Source organism: Habropoda laboriosa, unplaced genomic scaffold, assembly GCF_001263275.1.
Source record: "Habropoda laboriosa isolate 0110345459 unplaced genomic scaffold, ASM126327v1 scaffold102, whole genome shotgun sequence".
Classification (NCBI taxonomy): domain Eukaryota; kingdom Metazoa; phylum Arthropoda; class Insecta; order Hymenoptera; family Apidae; genus Habropoda; species Habropoda laboriosa.
The window spans coordinates 1,826,440-1,846,093 of NW_017100262.1; the positions used below are offsets into that span (position 1 = coordinate 1,826,440).

At 38.8% G+C, this 19,654-nt stretch overlaps 1 protein-coding gene across 1 annotated transcript in view; it reads right to left on the reverse strand.

The window, feature by feature from the left end:
* The window catches only part of LOC108572850 (bromodomain-containing protein 7), a 173,356-nt gene that overhangs the window by 149,463 nt on the left and 4,239 nt on the right, over positions 1-19,654 (reverse strand). The window lies entirely within an intron of this gene.

The window sequence follows — 19,654 nt, forward strand, 5'->3', positions numbered from 1 at the left end:
AGTCTAGCCATAAATCTTTCGTACCTCTAAAGAAAGTTTCTCCAGCTTTCTAATTTTTGCCACCCTCTTTGCACGTTTCCACTTCGATTTTAATATGTAACAAGTAAGAACATGTATTTGCACGTTTTCGTGAAATATTGCACAAACGGTACCACTGTACGATAAATGTGTAACTTGTTAATAATAGTTTTTCAACTACGGTAAATATTGCACTTCTCAATTATTTACGTAAAATTAATTGCGCGAGCGAATATAGCGTTTCAGTATCAAGATCCCTACAAATTTTATGCACAATTTTTTTCCCTGAAATTTAGGTACTCGTCAATTTTATCATTAAGAAACACGGAATTTGCATTTCTTTCCCCTAAAAAATTTTATCTTTATTTTACGATAGACGTGAAAGCTAAAATGAATTACTCTTATCTCTTTCAGTGTTTACCACCTTATTAACCGCGAAATTTACATTCTTTTCCACCGAAAGAAATAATTTCTAATCCCTTCAGTGTCGAAAAATAAAATTTGTTTCCATCAAAAATTAATTTTTAATCTTTTCATTGGCAAAAAGTTAAATTATCAATTTTGAAGTATGTAGCAAAATTCATTGTTCAGTTTACTTCTGTCCAACATATTCCTCTTATAAATCGTGCAATTATTGTAATAACATTCAAACATATTCTTCTTATAAATCTTGCAATAATTATAATAATGTTCGAACATATTCCTCTTATGAATCTTGCAATAATTATTGTAAACGCTGGACGAATTTAAAAAAATAATTGGACTTACTGGAATTCTTATTGGAAAGAAAATAATTCCTTTCTCATTTACGTCGTTCATTATTTCAACTCAGAATTATCAATGATTATCTCATCTAAACGAATTTTAGCAGCGACACCATTCCCAGCTGCGTGAATACAATTTCACCTGGTCCTTTCTCACCGCTATCAGTCCGCCGAAATCGCGGAGAGGGGGGAATCCCACGAGCTGGGAAAATCGGCTTGTTTAGGGATTCATCGCGCGCATACTACTTTCTCCGGGAACATTCCCGCGGGAATGGTCGCGCGCGTTCCATCAAAATCCGCAGCTCTAACCAACCACCCCCCTTTTTCCCTCCCCATGGCAAAATATATCACCGTTGTCATGCTTGTTTTTCCACCGTCGATTCGCGCTTTTCCACCGTTTTTCCACCGGCTAGCTGCTCCCGTTCGCAGAAACCATTTATCGCAATTACGAGCGTTTTACCGTGGCGACCGGAATTTTATGCGCGTGTCACATCCTATTCCTGAAATCGATCAACGACAGAGGGAAACTCGTTTATCCGCGATGACAATTTTCGCAAGTCTCCAATGGGTAAGAAGGTGGGGTTGGGAAATTATGTGTAATTTTCACAAGTCTCGAATGAGAGGAAAAAGGAGAAGAAAGAAAGAAAGGTGAGGTTGGAAAATTGTGTAAAATTTTCGAAAGTGTCGAATGAGAGAAAAAAAGAAAGAAAGTGGAGGCAAAATTTAAGGTTTGGGGCGGCCCACGTGGTCGTCAGCCGCGCCGATCGGGACGGTGGCCAGGTTTATGGTGCCGATGTGACCGTGGGTAAGACGTGCCATAAATCTGGTCACCAGAAGTAAAGGACGGAAAGCGACGTTCCCGGGCGAAACGGTTTTTCCGCCAAAAATCGCGGTAGAAGGGGAACGTCGTAGGGGTACGTTCGAGAACAGTCCTAATTGGCGGAGAGAAGAAACGCCCTCGTCAAGGGAAGGTTTAAAACGGATAGCTTGTGGAAAAATAGTGTGTGTGGGAAACGAACTTTGCGTGAGAAAAGTATATTGAAGGAGCGTTGTTGAAAATAGGACTCGTGTCCGTGTAAAATACATTATTAGTTATTTATTAGAATTAAAACTGTCTCGTCTCTCGCCTTTATCATCTGATTCCGCCAAACCTCTCTCCATCCCAGACTCCCCTACAAAAGGAAATTAAAATTTTCACTAACCTCGAATGGGGAAAGGAAACGAGAAGAAAAGAAAGGTGAGGCTGGGAAATTTTACATAATTTTCACAAGTCTTGAACGAGAGAAAAGAAGAGAAGAGGGGTGAGGCTGGAAAATTATTGAAAATTTTCGACAGGGTCGAACGAGAGAAAAAAGGGGAAGAAAGAAAGAAAGGTGAGATTGGAAAATTGTACAAAATTTTCGCAAATTTCGAATGGGGAGAGAAAAAGAGAAAGGAAGAGAAGTGAGGCTGAAAAATGATATAAAATTTTCACAAGTGTCTAACAGGGGAAAAAGAGAAAGAAAGGAAGGTGAGCCTGGAAAATTATATTAAACTTCCGCAAATCTCGAATGGGGAGAGAAAAAGAAAATGAAAGAAAGGTGAGGCTGGAAAATTTCATATGATTTTCACAAGTGTCCAATAGTGGGGAAAAGAGAAAGAGGCGAGGCTGAAAAATTGTATATGTCCAATACGAAGAAAAAAGAGAAGGCGAGGCTGGAAAATTGTGTAAAATTTTCGCAAGTTCTCGAATGTAGAGGGAAAAAAGAGAAGAAAGAGAGAAAGGTGAGGCTGGAAAATTATACGAAATTCCCGCAAATCTGGAATGTGCGAAGAAAAATAGAAAGAAAGGAAGGTGAGGTTGACGTTTCGATAGGAAATTAAGAGATTGGAAGATTCATTCGTCGGATGGTTTTAATCGACTTCGTCGCGAAAGCTGCTAGTTTGTGTGTGTACGTGTATATACAAGTAGAAGAGGAAAAGCGAAGGGAGAGATCTCCATGGGGACGAGAGAGGAGCGAGGAGATTGAAGCAGCAATTAATTTCAAGTATGTAGCTTAATTCGAGCGAGTGCCGGCTCAGAGGCGGACAAAAAGTTTCATCCGTTATTCATCGCGACTGTTCCGAGTCAGCTAACAAGTGGCTAAGCTTTCGTTTGAGGAAACGCAGTTCCGATGAATCATTTCTCTCAAATCGACCGAGTGGAATACGTTCGTTGATCTAATTTTTTTCCAAAATTTAAGGTACCTGCTTTAGATTCATCCAGAAATCGAATACTCCGACTAGGTTTTCCTTGGAGGAAATGCAGTTTTCGTTTTTAGTGGACAGAATTGATTGAATCAGAGGAATTTCATTTCTTCGCAGATTTTTAGACACTTTTAATGAATTCAGAATTTAGATTCTCCGTTAAAGATTGTCCATTTAAAAAGCGAAAGATTCACGAATTGTACACAAATTTTTGACAGAGTGTGATTTTCATGCACTTGGAATAGATTCAGAATTCAGATTCTTCGTTTCAAAAATAAAAAATTCACGAATTATGCGGAAATTTGTCCAAGGTTAATTTTTCACGTAACACATTATTTCGACAAAATTGATCAAACACGAGAAATGTAATTTTCCGCAGAGTTTCGTGCACTTGGAATAGATTCAGAGTTGAAATTCTTCGTTAAATTTTACAAATGAAAAATTTCGCGAATTATACACAAGTTTCTCCAAGAATTACTCCCGCGCAACACTCTACTTTTTGTCAACGAAAAACTATGCAAAAGCAAGGAGAATGAATATCGATGAGAACGGGAAATGAGCTCGGATGCAAGCAGCTCTGGCGATCCCCATGGAATAACAGCTGCGTGGCTTTAAACAACGGGACAGCGTTGCGATAAAGAAAGAAGGAAGCAGCGAAATCGACGGGGAGCAAAAACGGCATCGGTTGTTTCCAGTTTGCGGCCCCGTTTTTCCACGTCCCAGTGGAAAAAAGTCCGAAAATCCCGACGATTCGTTTCCCTTGCCAATTGATTTAGTCAGCGAGTCGAGTTTAATCTCCCGTCGCGTCCTGGCCAAAGGGGCAAACGGCGCCGTCGATTTTTCAACCCTGTTTCCCCCCCTCGAAGTCGCTTTATTTATTCATAAATCACGTAACAAGTGACCCTTGATTTCCTTTCTTCCCAAATCTTAATTCGGAGGTATTCGAAAAATTAGTGATTTCATTCTGAAATTTTTAACCGAAATCAAATTTTTTAATATTTCTATCAATTGAGCGCCATCGAATATGAAATTGCAACTTTCATTGCGAAATTTCGAGATGAAATTTTTGCTGCGTTAATATTCATTTCTAAATATTTTTATCGATTAAACGCCATCGAATGAAAAATTGCAATTTCCTTCCGGAATTTTGAAACCAAATCGAATTTAATCGAGATCAAACTTTTGCTGCGTTGATCTTAATTTTCAAATATTTTTATCGATTAAGCGCCATCGAACGAAAAATTGCAAATTCGTTCCGAAATTTTTAAACCAAATCAAATTTAATCTTAATTCCTAAATATTTTCCTCAATTAAACGCCATCGAATAGAAGTTCCAAATTTCATCCTGAAACCTCTGCTAATTATAAATTTTTAGTTCACTCTCGACGCGATGAAAAACACTGGCTAATTTCCCCTCGTAAAACAGCAGGTACAATTCCGTCCGATTGCAAAGTGTCCCGTTTTATCGTGCGATACAAAAAAAATAAAGGAAACGGCAAACACATGTTCGAGGGTATAAAACGCGGTGAACTTTTTTGCTAAAGCGTGCAGATACGTGGTATCAGGCCGGTTCAAGCGGACCTTTCAAAAATGTTCTCCATTCCGCTCGCGCGCAGAGATACGGTTTTTGCCGGTTGACGGTGAACGTGCCGTTGCCTCGAAAATTGGCCCGCTTATCTGTTACATCGATTTAAAACGACAGGCAGAGGCTGGTCCGCGTGAAAAAAGCAAGCATAAACGAGGCTCGTTTATACGTACGGGACACACCTTTGACCTCCTCGAAACGTCGTTCAGATCCTCCGCCAAGATTTCCACGGGGCGAATTTACAACGCGAACAAATCTCGCGGTCCGTTGGAAGTATCGAAAAAGGCGAGCAGAAAAAAAACAATAAAAAATATAGCACGGACAATAGCAATTTGCACGGTTCATTCACGAGTTGGTCGTTTTGCTGGAGTAATTATTGCGTTTCACCTTTCGAACTTTCCCTGGAAATTTACAAAATTTTACAAATCCCCGAATTTTCCCTGGAACTTTCCAAAATTTTACCGATCCCCGAATTTTCCCTGGAACTTTCCAAAATTTTACCGATCCCCGAATTTTCCCTGGAACTTTCCATAATTTTACAAATCCCGGAACGTTCCCTGGACATTTCCATAATTTTACAAATCCTGATCATTTTTTATGTAAAAACAGATACGAATCAAAATCAGAATTACGTTTTTTGTTTTGCATTTGAATATTTTCGAGATATTTGGAGGAAATGTTGGAAGGAAGGAATATTAAAAGATCCTTTTTAATGAACAGAGCTGTGTTTTGTGTGTACGAAGTCAAAGCGAAAGGCTAAGGGTAGAGATGAGAATCGAGAGGCAAAAGAATTCATAAAAGGAGGGCTGGAATGGCTATTAAAGATGGCGAAACGCAATATTTCAGCCAGGTTCCCCTTTGTTCAAGATCGCCCGCAGGATAGCCGCGAACACGCGGTGAAATTCTCATCGTTCGACGCCGGTACAACGGCGGACTTCGCGAAATTACGACGACCTCCCAGTTTTTTTTTTTTTTTTTTTACCAACGTAAGTAGAGGTGTGCGTGCAGATTCGGCTCGGCCACTTGTAGATCATTTATCAGAAAATTAGTTTTGATTTTGGGCTATTTTTTGTTGATATTTATCAGAGAATTAGCTTTGATTTAGAGTTACAATTTTACAGATGATTTGTCAGAGAATTACTTTTGATTTTCGGCTGCTTTTCATTGATGCTTGGTACTCTGATGTGGGAGATAAATTACGATTCTTTTTATACGTCTTCCTTAGATAGTAATAATAAAGTACGATATATGTTGAGAATAGAATCCTTTTCGATTAACTTGGATAATTAACGAGTGTGTTAATTTATTTTGGATCAAGATTGTAGATTGCATTTCATTCCCGAAAATTCTGACGATTTTATGAAATTTTATTCTAGCCACTTTATTTTATAATTGATATTCCTGATTAATAGAATAATCTCACTTGGGTGATTGATGCGTGTGTTAATTGATTTTCGAACATAATTGCAGAGGTTTCAATTTTAAATGCTTTATATTTTCTTCCTGAAAATTCTGTCGATTTTATATTTTATTCCAGCCAACTCGTTTTAAAGTTGACATTTCTGATTAATCGAATAACCTGACTTGGGTGATTGATGCGTGTGTTCATTTATTGTTCAACATGATTGCAAATTGTTGAATTTTAAATGTATTATATTGTACTTTCGCTTTGTTCCTCCCACTTCGTCATCAAACCATACATTCTCATTCATAAATATTAGGACACCCATTATTTTCATTCAAAAAATATTGCACGACTTAAATTAAACTTCTTCGCCAAAGTTAGTATCGTATGAGCCACTTAGAAGCCAGAATGACGAACTCCATAAAACAAGATTTATTAAATTTACTTAATTTATGAAAAGGTAAGCACGAAGCATGTGCTTTGACGATAAAATTGGAAGAATATGAAAAAGTGGAATTAATCATTTTTGCTTCCAAGTAGCTCATATGTATACAGTAATGTCTCCACAAGTGTCAGTCCGTAAGGAACCTAAACCTGACACTTGTAGAGTCAGGGACTACGTTTTCGAGGGACAGCGAATAAAAGATAAGGATGAAACGTGAGTCGAGGCAACCAAGCGATTTAAATACCAACGTTTTTAATTTTACCTTTTTTTATCCCGAAATTTTTCTTAACATGTTGATGAGATTTTTCTGATGAGGGTGACATCAAACGCGACGTAGTTTGAGCAACATTTGCTTATTAACACGTTCACTGTCACGATATTTCAGACGCGGGATAAAACAGACGCCCTGTATTACATTACATATGGTCGGCCTACCGTTTGACTGCCAGTTGGAGAATTGGCCTACCGTTTGACTGACACTTGTAGAATCGGCCCTACATTTGACTGACACTTGTAGAATCGGCCCTACATTTGACTGACACTTGTAGAATCGGCCCTACATTTGACTGACACTTGTAGAATCGGCCCTACATTTGACTGACACTTGTAGAATCGGCCCTACATTTGACTGACACTTGTAGAATCGGCCCTACATTTGACTGACACTTGTAGAATCGGCCCTACATTTGACTGACACTTGTAGAATCGGCCCTACATTTGATCTCGTAAAAGAAACCGACTGGTGTTGCGTTACACGCTTGACTGACTGCGAGCGAGATAACATAAGCGCAGCAATGACGCAGGCCTAGGCGTAGGACCATCTATACTGACACTTGTAGAATCCAAGCTGACTGACACTTGTAGAGAATTTACTGTAATCGGTAACGCTCTCTTCAGTTTACTGACTTTTCAACTGTTACTGTTACCAGCGTGGTTTTTTAGCAGTGCTCTTCTGTATGTTATAATTATAAATACTGAAATAAAGTTATAGTTTTGTGCAATGCACTTATGTGCATTTACTGTGCAATTCTGAAATTAATAAACATCTATTTATATTTCTGATCCCGCAACAGGGATTCTCAAAAGAACTACTATTCTTCGATCATCCCAAGAAAGAAAAAATCACAGGAAAAAGAAAAAGTCCCATAAGCACATCAATTACAAAAATGAAAAGAACCTCTCTAAATCCTATTTTCATCAAGCCTGCACAGAGATGGCGAGGAAAGAAGAGCATCGTCGGGCCTCCAGCGAAGAAAGTCTCGCGGTGATCCTTTCGAATTAAACTTCCTGAAAGGGGACCTCTTCCGGACGCGTCGAAGATCGAATCAGGCTGCGAGCAGGGAAACAGCAGCTGCCTTTTGCTCTTTATTAGAGAATTAGAGCACCGACTGTTTCCTGGATTTATTCTTTTAACCGTACTTCCGTGCCCTATGAATCCTTCTCTCCCTCCGCTCTCCGCTAGCGCTAACTTCCTGCCAGCAATTGAAATTGCTTTCATAACGTTGGGGAGCGCGCGGGATGCTTCGACGAACGAAACGCGAATTCGATCGTTAAACGTTCACAGCCACGTCTTCCACTCCGCTCCGCGGAGGAATTTCTTCGGAATTACGACGGAAATTTTGGAAACATTTTACGCGTAACCAAGTTACGAGCGCGGGAGTAGAAGTAGGTGGTTAGAATTTTGGAAAATTGAAGGTAGGGTGGAACGGATGCGTGGAACCCTTTGATTCTGTGATTAATTGGGTCAATGAGGTGAAAAACTGGAGCGAATGTTGAAAATAAGAGAGAGCTATTGAATCTTTGGGATCTTTTCGATTGTGGCAGGAAAATATCGACGATTTTCTTCTGTTTTTTTCATGATGGTAGGCTAAGAATAGCGAAGAAATGAGGGTCCTTTCTTTCATTCCGAGTTTTACACAAAAATATCGTCTACATTTGTTTCTTTTTTATTTTCTAAATAATGATAGGCCAAGAATAGTGAAAAAATGAGGATGCTTTCTTTCATTTCGATTGTTACTGAAAATATCGCCGATTTTTCAATTTGTTTAATGACAATGCGCCAAGAATGGTGAAAAAATTAGGATCCTCTCTTGCATTTCAATCGTTACACGAAAGTGTCGTCAATGTTTCTTTTTCTTTGATGACGATAGCCCAAGAATAGTGGAAAAACTGAGGATCCTTTCTATTACAGAAAAATATCGTCAAAGTTTGTTTCTTTTCTTTTTTCCCAAATAATCGTCGATTAAGAGAAGTGCAAACAGAATGGCAGAAAAAATGAGGATTCCCTCCCCAAAGGCGAGTTGACATTTTTTTGATCACTCTCCAGGGTAAATATTTGTACCGGAAATTCCCAGCAAGCAAACACTGCTTCCACGGTTATGCAAACGATCTCACCGCGGTTTGTAAATTTTAACCCGGCGACGGAATGCATTATAGAACAAATTCGTGGGATAATCTCGTCTCGTGTTGCGTCGAAAATAAACACGTCGAAGGAACCAACGAAAACAGGGAGAAAAATCTCTCCCCTTAACAATTCCAATTTCCTCGGAATAAACTCTTCCATCAACGTGGAACGGATCATTTCTAACGTTCTTTCGAAATATTTTCATCGAAACTGCGAGATTGAACACGGTGGTACGTATCTAGCCTGAGAGTTATCGCGGATAGTTGGTCGATTAGCCCGGTTTACGCGAAGACGTAGCTTTTCTCCCGCTTTTCACCCCTAGAGTTCATCCGGAATATCCTTTGAACCTGGCTACGAGGCACGTAAATCACAGGCTAGACTTACAGGCCAATAAATTTCGGCCTTATGACTCGGGGAATTAAGCTGCAACCTCTTCTAAGCTGATAACGTGGGGAAAAAAGACAGTGACGGAATGTTCAGCTTTTGCCGCGATACAATTTTAAGCGCCGGAGGTGGAAAACGCGACGAGAGCTCCTGAATATTAATGGAGAACCAAAAAGACATCCCCTTTTCGAGAAAACAAAAATTAACGACATTTCATTCTTGAAAGTGAAGAAAAGAAAGGAAGGGAAGAAAGATTTATCTGAGCTGTGGAGTGAAAGTTCTGAGGCACTCGCTAATTTCTCTTTTGATCCAAAATTGATATTACAAAAATTAATATTTCACCGTTTAAAAAAAGAAAGAAAAGAAATTTATCGAAGTTGTGGAATAAAAATTCTGAGGCACTCGCTAATTTCTCTACTGATTCAAAATTGATATTGCAAAAATTAATAATATTTCACCGTTTAAGAAAAAAATTGAAGAACAAAGATTTATCTAAGTTTCTGAGTAAAAATTCTGAAGCACCAGCTAAGTTTTGCATTAATTAAAACTCTGTATTAGAAAATCTATATTAATTTGTGTATCACAAACATGTTTAAAAACTTATCACTTTTTAAATCGCAAACTAATACAATCGTCGAGCCCCACTGAATTACTTATCCCAGAAAATATTCCTATTATATGAAATATTCATCACTGAAGCTGATGAATTCGTAAACTCGAACCAGTCTACATAATCCACTCAGCCATTCTACTCTTAATCGAATATCCAAAGAAACTGCAACTTTCCTAACAGAAGCACGTTACCCAAAAAAATTCGCAATATTTAAACCGTTAAATCATCTAAAAAAAAATTCCTCTGATTTCATACCACGTGCTTCCACCCTTTGAGAAAAGCACAGAGGAGCCAGTCTCCGCTCATACGAAAGCTCGTATTCGCGCGTAAATAAAACAGCCGCACAATTTCCCGCACGCCGTAACGAGAATATGATTGGCCGTTTTACGGCTCGCGTTTCGACCACGTTCCCTTATACTTGGTACAAAATAAAGCTCGGCTGAAGAAACGCGTGAGTCATGGAGCTCGTAAAACGCGAAAGCTCGCCTCCTATGCGAATCCATTCGACTTTGATAATAAATTGCTGCTCGGAGAAAACGGATCTCTCGCGACACTATAGCGTTGGTCGATGCGTAAATTTTTCACAAGCTTGCAAAACCATGTGACAGGGGGTAAAAGTGTGTAGGTCATAGATCGATGCTTTCTCTTCTTTTTCGTACGCGAAGGTTGGAGAAGCGACACGACGTTTTAAACGAGGAGATTAATCGACGTTAAGGACGACGCGTTGGTTCGATCTCGCGGGGAGTTTTAATGGAATTCGAGCGATGGCTCGCGGAAAACAAACAGGATTGAAAGCGAGGAATCCTGGTCCCGAAGCGGCGCCATCCGATTATTACGGCCGATTAAGATCTAAAGCCGCGTTAGGACTGCTTACACGACACCGAGCGCGGATTAAATTTGTCGGAACTTGTCGCGAATTCGATTTAGACTCTGATCACAAGTATTTTTCGGGCGTTCTATAAAAGTACTCTTCTCTCGATGGAAGAATCGAGGGAGCAGTGGGAAAATTGTCGAGTCTGTCGAAATTTATCTCGAATTCGAGTTAGACCCAATATGCAATTTTTTCGCAAATTTTCACTGAGGAAAGATTTGCGAAATTATTGGAAATTTGTCGCGATTTAGAATTAAACCTCGAATCTATTCTTTTCCTTTTCTTAAAAAGCTATTCTCTGCCTTAGGAATTCATATTTTTCCTTAAGAATTTTTTCCATAAAAAATTCAGATATTTGCAAAACCGAAAGTTAAGCAATTCCCCCGACGTATAACACGTTTCGTGCCAGACCGATTTTCGGTGACTTTCCCACATTGTCGAGACTAACAGTTTTGCTTTTCACCCTATATGTCTTCCAATATCTATAAGATGGCAAAAATCATTGTTATCGAGAAAAAGGTAAGGTTTAAGATATGCTATAGAGCAAAGGAAAAATGTTTGTTTCGACAAATTATCGCCGTAGTTGCATAGTTTAAGTCAAGGAAAAGGCCGAAATATGAAATGGCCTGAACGGACAGACCAGAAGTGGGGCGTATGCGACCCACGCGGCACGGAACGTGTTAACAGTGATTTTTCCGTAACCATACCTAAGCAAAATGCACGCTACCTTTGCCAACAGATCGAACACGTTCCCCTGAATATTTCATCCGGATGAATAATAAATTCCCATCCGATTTAATAAAAGCATGTAAAAAGCAAAAAAAAAAAAAAATCCACTCGGCGGGTAAATGAGAAGAATTCGCGAGAAATATATTCCAGTCCATTAAAGCCGAGGAATTTTCACGCGTAACAAATTCATTACACGTCGATAACGTAATTGATTTGCTGGCCAGGCCACGGTCTTGTCCCGAGCTTAGGCACGCTTAATCGAGTTAGTCGTTCATGAATTTATGAGAAATACCCGCGGATGGGATCGAATTACGCTAGCTATTATACTTCTACACGTGTCTCGTGTAACACACCGTTCTCTGTCCCACGTTACGCCGATTAAACGAATGCATTAACGGTGTTAATTTTGCAACAACGATTAAGTCGTGTTAAGCGTATCTGCTCCGTCTGACTAAGCACGAACCTGTTCTACTCGCACGACTCGATACGCTCGCGTTCTACTTGGCTGACCATATAGAGCCGCATTCCACTTGCTCGAGTAGGCACACACCGTTTCTAGTTCTCCGGATAAATATTAAATGTACATGTTTCCTTCTCTATTGTCCCGTTTCACGTCGGGAATAGTTAAATGCCGGTTTCACGAATTATGGACTTGTTCTACTTGGATCGGAGAGTAGATAAGAAATATTGTTATCGAAGGGTGGATAGGAAATTATTTAGAGATATTTTGGGGAAGATTCGTGAAGATAAATTTAGGAAAATATTTGTTTATTTATGTTTCAGTTTGGAATATTTTTTAGAACGTGTATCGTTAACCCTTTGCGCACTATAATTTCATATTACTATCCTAGGGGTGAATAGGAAATTGTTTAGCCAAATTTTGGGAAGATTCGTGAGGATAAAATTAGGAAAATATTTTTTTATTTATGTTTCAGTTTGGAGTATTTTTTAGAACGTGTATCGTTAACCCTTTGCGCACTATAATTTTATATTACTATCCTAGGGGTGAATAGGAAATTGTTTAGCCAAATTTTTGGAAGATTCGTGAAGATAAATTCGGGGAAATATTTTTTCATTGATGTTTCAGTTTATAATGTTTGTAAGAGTGTTTTATTAACCCTTTGCGTACTAATTGCGCTGATAATACGCACTGTAATTTCATCTGAATTTTACTCATATCGGAGTGAAGCAAAAATAAATTCATAAATATTTATAACTTTTTATTTAACGAACGAAACTCTTGGTTTCAAAAAATATATAAATTCAGGAACAGTTGTAATATTTTATTTTCGAAGCGAAACTTTTAGTTTTCGAATATTTCACCGGGAAAGTGTGTCGCAGTTGTTTTATCGTATCAAAAATTGGTGTGCAGAGTTTTGAACATTCGTAATACGCACCATAACTCTATTCAAATTTTATTCACATCGAAGTAACGCGAATAAACATAAATAATATGACAAATACTTATAATATTGTCTCTGCTAAAAGAATCTCTCGATTTTCAAAAGTTTCACTGCAAAACTGATCTCCCATCGTATCAAATAATTCTCAGAGTGCAAAGGGTTGACAAAAATTGCAACCGAGTGAATTTTCGTCCCGGAAATAAGTCATCGTACGAACTCCGTAACTGACGAATCCAGTAATTTTCGTAACGTGGAAATCAGAGGGGAGTCACGAGGTTGTAAAACGTTACAGAGACAGACAGCGTTCTCTTTAAAGCAAACTCGACGGTCTCGTTTAATCACGGATCGTTGTGATTCGCGGTTAACACCGTCTATTTGTCATAGAACCGAGCATTCGAGACGAGCCGTTCGCCGATTTCACGCGCCGTCGCCAAAGCAAATTCCCCCGAATCCGATATTTCCGTTCGATCTTCGCACAAATCGGCGGAATAACGGAATAACGTCGCGATAATCAATTTCGACACGGTGCACCTGCTTCTTTGACCGTTGCACGCTTCCGGCAAATTGTGCCGATTCAGATTGCTACGGGGAAATTTCACGGAAATTCGTTTTACTCTGGATAAATTCGTTGATTATCGTTGTTTCGTTCTCAGACGAACAGTTTCCGCGGGGATTTAATAAAGTGTTTGGTAAATAAGGGTAGAGCTACCGTGTTTGTCTGTACTAATGATCGGAATAGAGTTGAATATTTTACGATTCTGTGATTATATTGTTGATATTGTTTTGTCAAAATTCGAGAGAAATTAAGGAATTCCTAGATGACCATCGAATTCACCCTAAATTTTAGTTTTCAAGAGTGTGATCTCTTAAAATTATCGCAAAGAAAAATAAGAGTAGAGCTACTGTGTTGTCTACACTAATGATCGAACGAAAATTGAATACTTTACGATTCTCTGTTTATAATATCGATGTTATTTTGTCAAAATTCGAGAGAAATTAAGGAACTGCTGGATGGTGATCGAATTCACCCTAAATTCTACTTTTCAAGGGTGTGATCCCTTAAAATTATCCTGAAGAAAAGTAGCATCCGCTGATCGACACGATCATTTTTCGAATTGCAATGTAATCCAAACTCACTCAGGTGGAGTAGGTACTCTGTTTTAGGATTGCAAATGTAACATACTTAACGATGGTTATTTCCAGAGAATTGCTGTGCTTAAAATGCTAACCACGATTCTCTATCTCTATCGCTGTTATCTTATCAAAATCCAAGTGTAATTAATCTCTGCTAGAAACCTGCAGCGAAACTCGCCGGCGGCAACGTAAATTCCATGCGGCAAATCAGCGGCCGGCAAAGTGTTAAGATCTCCCCCGCGTAAAAAAAGAAAGGTGGAAGTGCGTGAAGGATGAAATTCAGTGTTGAATTATGGTGGATGTGCACCGAAAGGTGCCGACAATACAGTGCGAGCAGATTTCCGAAACGCCTACAGGCGCCAAAAGTAGCGAAAGAGATAAGTGAACTCATTGTTTGGTCGCGTCACAACGTCGACGTTAGAATTTGCGACGATTTGATGACGCGGACTTCGAACTGTTAATTTTGCAATCTTCAGTGAAGTCTTTCGAAGGATGCGATGGATACGTAGTGGACTGTATTGAATTTTGAGTAATCACACAATGTTGAACAACGATATACTTGTATTTAAAATAGTTAACCAGATATGTTACAATAATAGTGTCTGTATCGAATGTGTATGCTAATGTGTAAGTGACTGTTGGTGCTTGTAATAATGAAATTCGAAGTGTCTGTGCGTGCTATTTTATCAACTTGCTGTGTGCTTCTATTCGCTGTTCAAATGTGTAGTGGAGGTGGTTGAAGAGTGTTGATTGGATTTTTGTGAGTATTCCGGGGGTGACTGTCGTGTCGAGAGGGTGGGGGGATTGTTGTTAAATATTTGTTATATTGTAGGGTCGAGTCCTGGTTCATCTGGTCGGTCGGCAGGCTGCCGCTTCTGGTGGCCAGATGAGAGGGTTTCCTAAATAATTGTAAATTTGCGAGCCGTGAACAGATTTAGGTTTTTACAACCGAACACTCATCTTGCTCGATTAACCGGTTAAAGAAGCGGGAAAAACAGAAGAGAAAATAGAGAAAGAAAGGAGGTATAAGCTGGAGTACTAACAGCAGCATTTCGCGTGGTACGGTGATAAATCAGCGTGGTCTTTACATTTTAAACAGTTCCCAGGGCAACTAGCAAGTACCGGGGGACCTGACTAAGGAATTCTCACGTTAGAACCTTCGAGGATGTCGCAGACACGGGGTATCTACAGGGAAAACTAATCCGACAAGCTTGAAATATCGCCAGGACATAGCCGTGCGGCTTGCTTCTGCGTAATTGAATCCGTGCTACGTCGAACCGAACCGTCTTCTTGCGTTTACATTCGGGAAACGCCTTTGCGTTTGTTCCGTGGTAATACTGTATCTTTAACTATAGTTTCGGAAGTTCTTGTTAAGCGCACCCCGCTGCTTTCGATAAGTTGAGAAATGTGCTTATTCGTTTCCGTATTCGTGCCGAACAATTAAACGCGAACTTTGGGTGGAATTAGGCGGAAGTCTGTTGTATGATTATTTATTTAGCGAAGATGGAAGCTTTGAAAAATTAGTCACTCGTCTAACGATATTAAAAAGCTTCCAAAAGTGAGGCAAATAATCATCTAAGGGTATTAAAAAGCATCCAAAAATGAAACAAACAATCGTCTGAGGATATTGAAAAGCTTCCAAAAATGATTCATATAGTCTCTACGCTCCAATTAATTATTTACTTAAAGTAGTCACCTTTTAATAATGTTAAATAGTCTATTCATCCTTCTGACCAAAATACAGCTACTCCCAAAAATATTCAGTCACTATGTAAATATAAATTCTAATAAATTATTTAAATTAATCAAAATTGCTATGTTACAAATATTTGCACACCCAGCAAAAATGGATATTTTCAATATTCATGGTATATAATATTTCAAATATCACGAATATTTTTATCTACGCCGTATTTAACCCTTTGCCCTTACAACGAGTCGGACTCACGTGATAAAATCAGTTATATCAGTAATAAAAATTAATTTTAATTCTAAATTAACTAGCACCGAGAATTGTGAAATATTAGCGTTTCTTATTTCACACATTATTAAATGTATAATAAATAATAGCTTACATTTACACGCATTGTCAGTAAAAGAAACCATAAATTATTATGTGTGCCAATATTTTTGGAAGAAACTGTACAAATTTTCCAAAATGTCTGTCCACGTGTGAATTCGTATAGGAACGAAAAGAGTGTGCAAGGGAAACCGTGTGAACGTTCATCACAAGCGTATATCGTAGACAGATATCAAAGAATGATAATTGCTCGGCTCATGGTTGCTCGTAACGAGCTTCCGCTCGAAAGCCACGCCAGCACGCCATACCCAGCCGATGTTTTCGAAAGAACGGAATGGCCGCTTAATTAACCTGTCAGAGCGCGACTGGGATGCACTCAGGAGGCGTTCATTTCGCGAAAATTATTGTACTCCGTGCCCGGAGTCGTCTTAAATCGAATCCGTTTTACCCAGCGCCGGCCGAAAATCCAGTTCGAAAACGAATCTCCCGCGAATACTATGTACGCCACCTCGAATGGATTAAATTAAATCCCCGAGCATGGGAAGAAGGCAAACTTCGTTATCGGAATGTTTCCTCTCAGTTTTCGCTCAGATCAGATTTAAACACGTCCAGAATCTCGATCGTGAGAGAAGCTGCTCTCTCCTGGTCGTTTCGAAACACTTGCACGAAGAAAATTTCACAAATATCGCGATTTAAGTGCATCTTTTTTCTATCTACGATAAAAAAAAAACGATTGTTCTTTACTATTTTAACGTTCACCGTTTCGTAATTCAAGCTGATTCGATTATTTAATCCATTGTTATCTCGAGCTTTGTTTCATTTGCCTACGCAACGAAAATGTCGAAGCGAATGGTAAAACAGAGGCAACTACGCAACACAGAGAGTTTCTGAATATTTCATTAGCAACTACAGCGCTTTCCAAAGAGAGCTCTGGAATTCGTCGGAAAATTCCGATATTTAATTCCGAAAGTTTCGTAAAGGTAAACGCGAGAGTTGAAAAACGAAAAAAGATGAAGAGAAATAGGATAAAAATACAACGTTAAAAGTAGCACGTTTCGACGATTGTTGAACGGTGGTAGGTAATTTTTTAATATCTACGCAGTACACGCTAATGGAATAGTCGGCCATGTTAGAAGGGTGGAGGGGGAAAGACGCGATAAACGAGGACGCCTGGTTAATGGAGTTTCCTCTTTTCCATACTCGAACTTGTCTATTTCGTTATAACGACGTAATTAGGGTGAATCACACGTATACACCGGTGTACTCGCAAAATTTTCAAATTAGCCCACGCTTTGCCGGTTTAATCCGATTATCGAGCAGCTACCACTTGCATATCTGCAGCAATTCTCTACCAACGCGAGCGCACGTCCTTGTGAATATCGTATTATACGGTTAAAGTCTAGCTAGGTCGTACGCTGTACATTGCACGCTGCTGCATAAATAACAGTTCTGAACAATGTGAAACAGGAAGTAGTTGCTCGTGGCTACCGCTCGAAATAATTAGAGAACCGCTTGTTTCAATGGTTTTATAGCTTGATAAAGTAGAACGTGGTTTAGGGCGTCTGACGAAATGTATGGGGTACGCGGAATATTACGAAATGTACTATCGTTTTGAAGTACATATGCACGTATGTATATCGACAGTTACGAAGACTATCACGTTACACGAGTTTCGGTGTTTTTATACGTGCACGTGCACGCAAGGTTCGTCGAATTGTAAACAGAAGTAGAAAAAGCAAAGGAATGTCTAAAAACAAAAAAAACAACACAACACGTACATACCTTCTTCCTCCTGTTTTTGTGTTAAACAAAGTCAGCGTCGTGGAAGTTCGACGAGGAAGGTCAGTCGTTCGTCACATCACATTCGGTAAACACTTCGCGACAACGGTGTACTTGTACGAAGAGACGCACATCGCGAAAAATCAACTTGTAAACTTGAAATTAAACGGTTTACACGGTAATAATCACTTTTAACGAGTATAATTACGATCGCGTCTCACTTGAACCCGGCACGACGATCAGCTTTTCGCGGTTTCTCGAACAACGAGAAGTTGTCTTCGTGACGTATTGCAAACTGTTGGAAAGACGACGTTGACGCCACCGCGTTGTATATTTTAGTACTACGTGCGTGAATTCTTCGTAACGAAGCCCGCGTATATTCGTGTCGAATTTTGTGTCGTTCAACTGTGAAAAAGTGTTTTTTGTGAGTGTGTGATGCTGTGCTTAAATAGAAAAAAGTGCGAGGTACGTTTCTACGTATAAATTCACTTTTCCCGCGTAAATATCTTTCGCAAATTCGCATTTCAATCGTGGTCATGAGTTCGCGTGGTTTTGGCGCTATTTCTGCGCATTCAAAGTAAACGCGCAGTATGCCGATATTTTTCTATTCTCGTTTTTGTACAAAATAAAATAGAAACGGCTACGATTCTATCAGTTTTCGATAACAATAACGTTCCTCGAACGAATACTTTTTATAAGAATTTAGACGAGTGACCTAGAAAATAACAATTAACCATTTATTCGATACGACATTGCGTCGTTTCGTACTGTTAACTGCCACATCGAACGTGACATTCGATAGTTGATTCAAATACGTTCGTTCGGTTATTCGGTACTTTGTTTAACAGCGTTTAACTTGCATCGACGATAAATAAAAATTTTCGTAGAATCATTTATCAAGTGCAGCTTGCCTCACCGTAATTAATTCGTTTCTTTTAAGGAAATAAACGGCTACGCTGGATCCATAAATCATCGAAAATTTAATTAGTCATGCCCAGAAGCGGGGACGCCATATGCTGTGATACCAGGTATGTAAATAACGTTAAACGATAAAACATAATGCGGTATTATAGTTTCATTGAAATTGCGAAATCTCTCGTCTTTTGTAAAAGCGCGTACGATCGGAATTTTCCAATGTTTTATACGCAAATTAAATTTTTTTACCATGTGATACCACGCGATACCACTATACAAATATCTGTATTCCCTCGAGAAATTGAGTTACGGAAAAAAATGACCCAAAGCACAGAACAATATCCTAGAAAGCTTCGAATAAAAATATATCTCAATGCTCAGATATTTATCACGGGGTATTAAAGGGAAAATACACGAGTCGCTTTGTTAATTTTAAAAATACACTTTATGAATATTTACACTTTTTGTCATATTTTTCGTTTTATAATAGTAACGGCATTACATTATTTGATAAATTGCGAACTAATTTAACAATGAAAAGATCGAAGTTATTCTCATACAAAGAATTTCTATTTGCCCGTAAAATACAGACTTCCGTTTGCGTAACGCCCTTATCGATAACTAATTACGTAAATTCGTCCGAAGAATGAGAGAACAAAAGAGGAATAAATCTCATCTCGATAGTTCTTTGGGCACTGTTCGTTGAAACATTCTCTCCCATCGTCACGATCGAACGATATTATGCATTACAATTATACTTCATGCAAACTTTACAAGCTTCATACGTATCGTTAATTTGTTACGCAAACTTCATAAATAATATATATGTATATATTCATACAAAATAAACGCAGTGTGTTGATTGAATGACAACACGTTACAGGACACGATCTTATTTTTATTTTAACCGTACGCTTGGCATTATATCTACTGTTTATATGTAATAAAATATACAACCT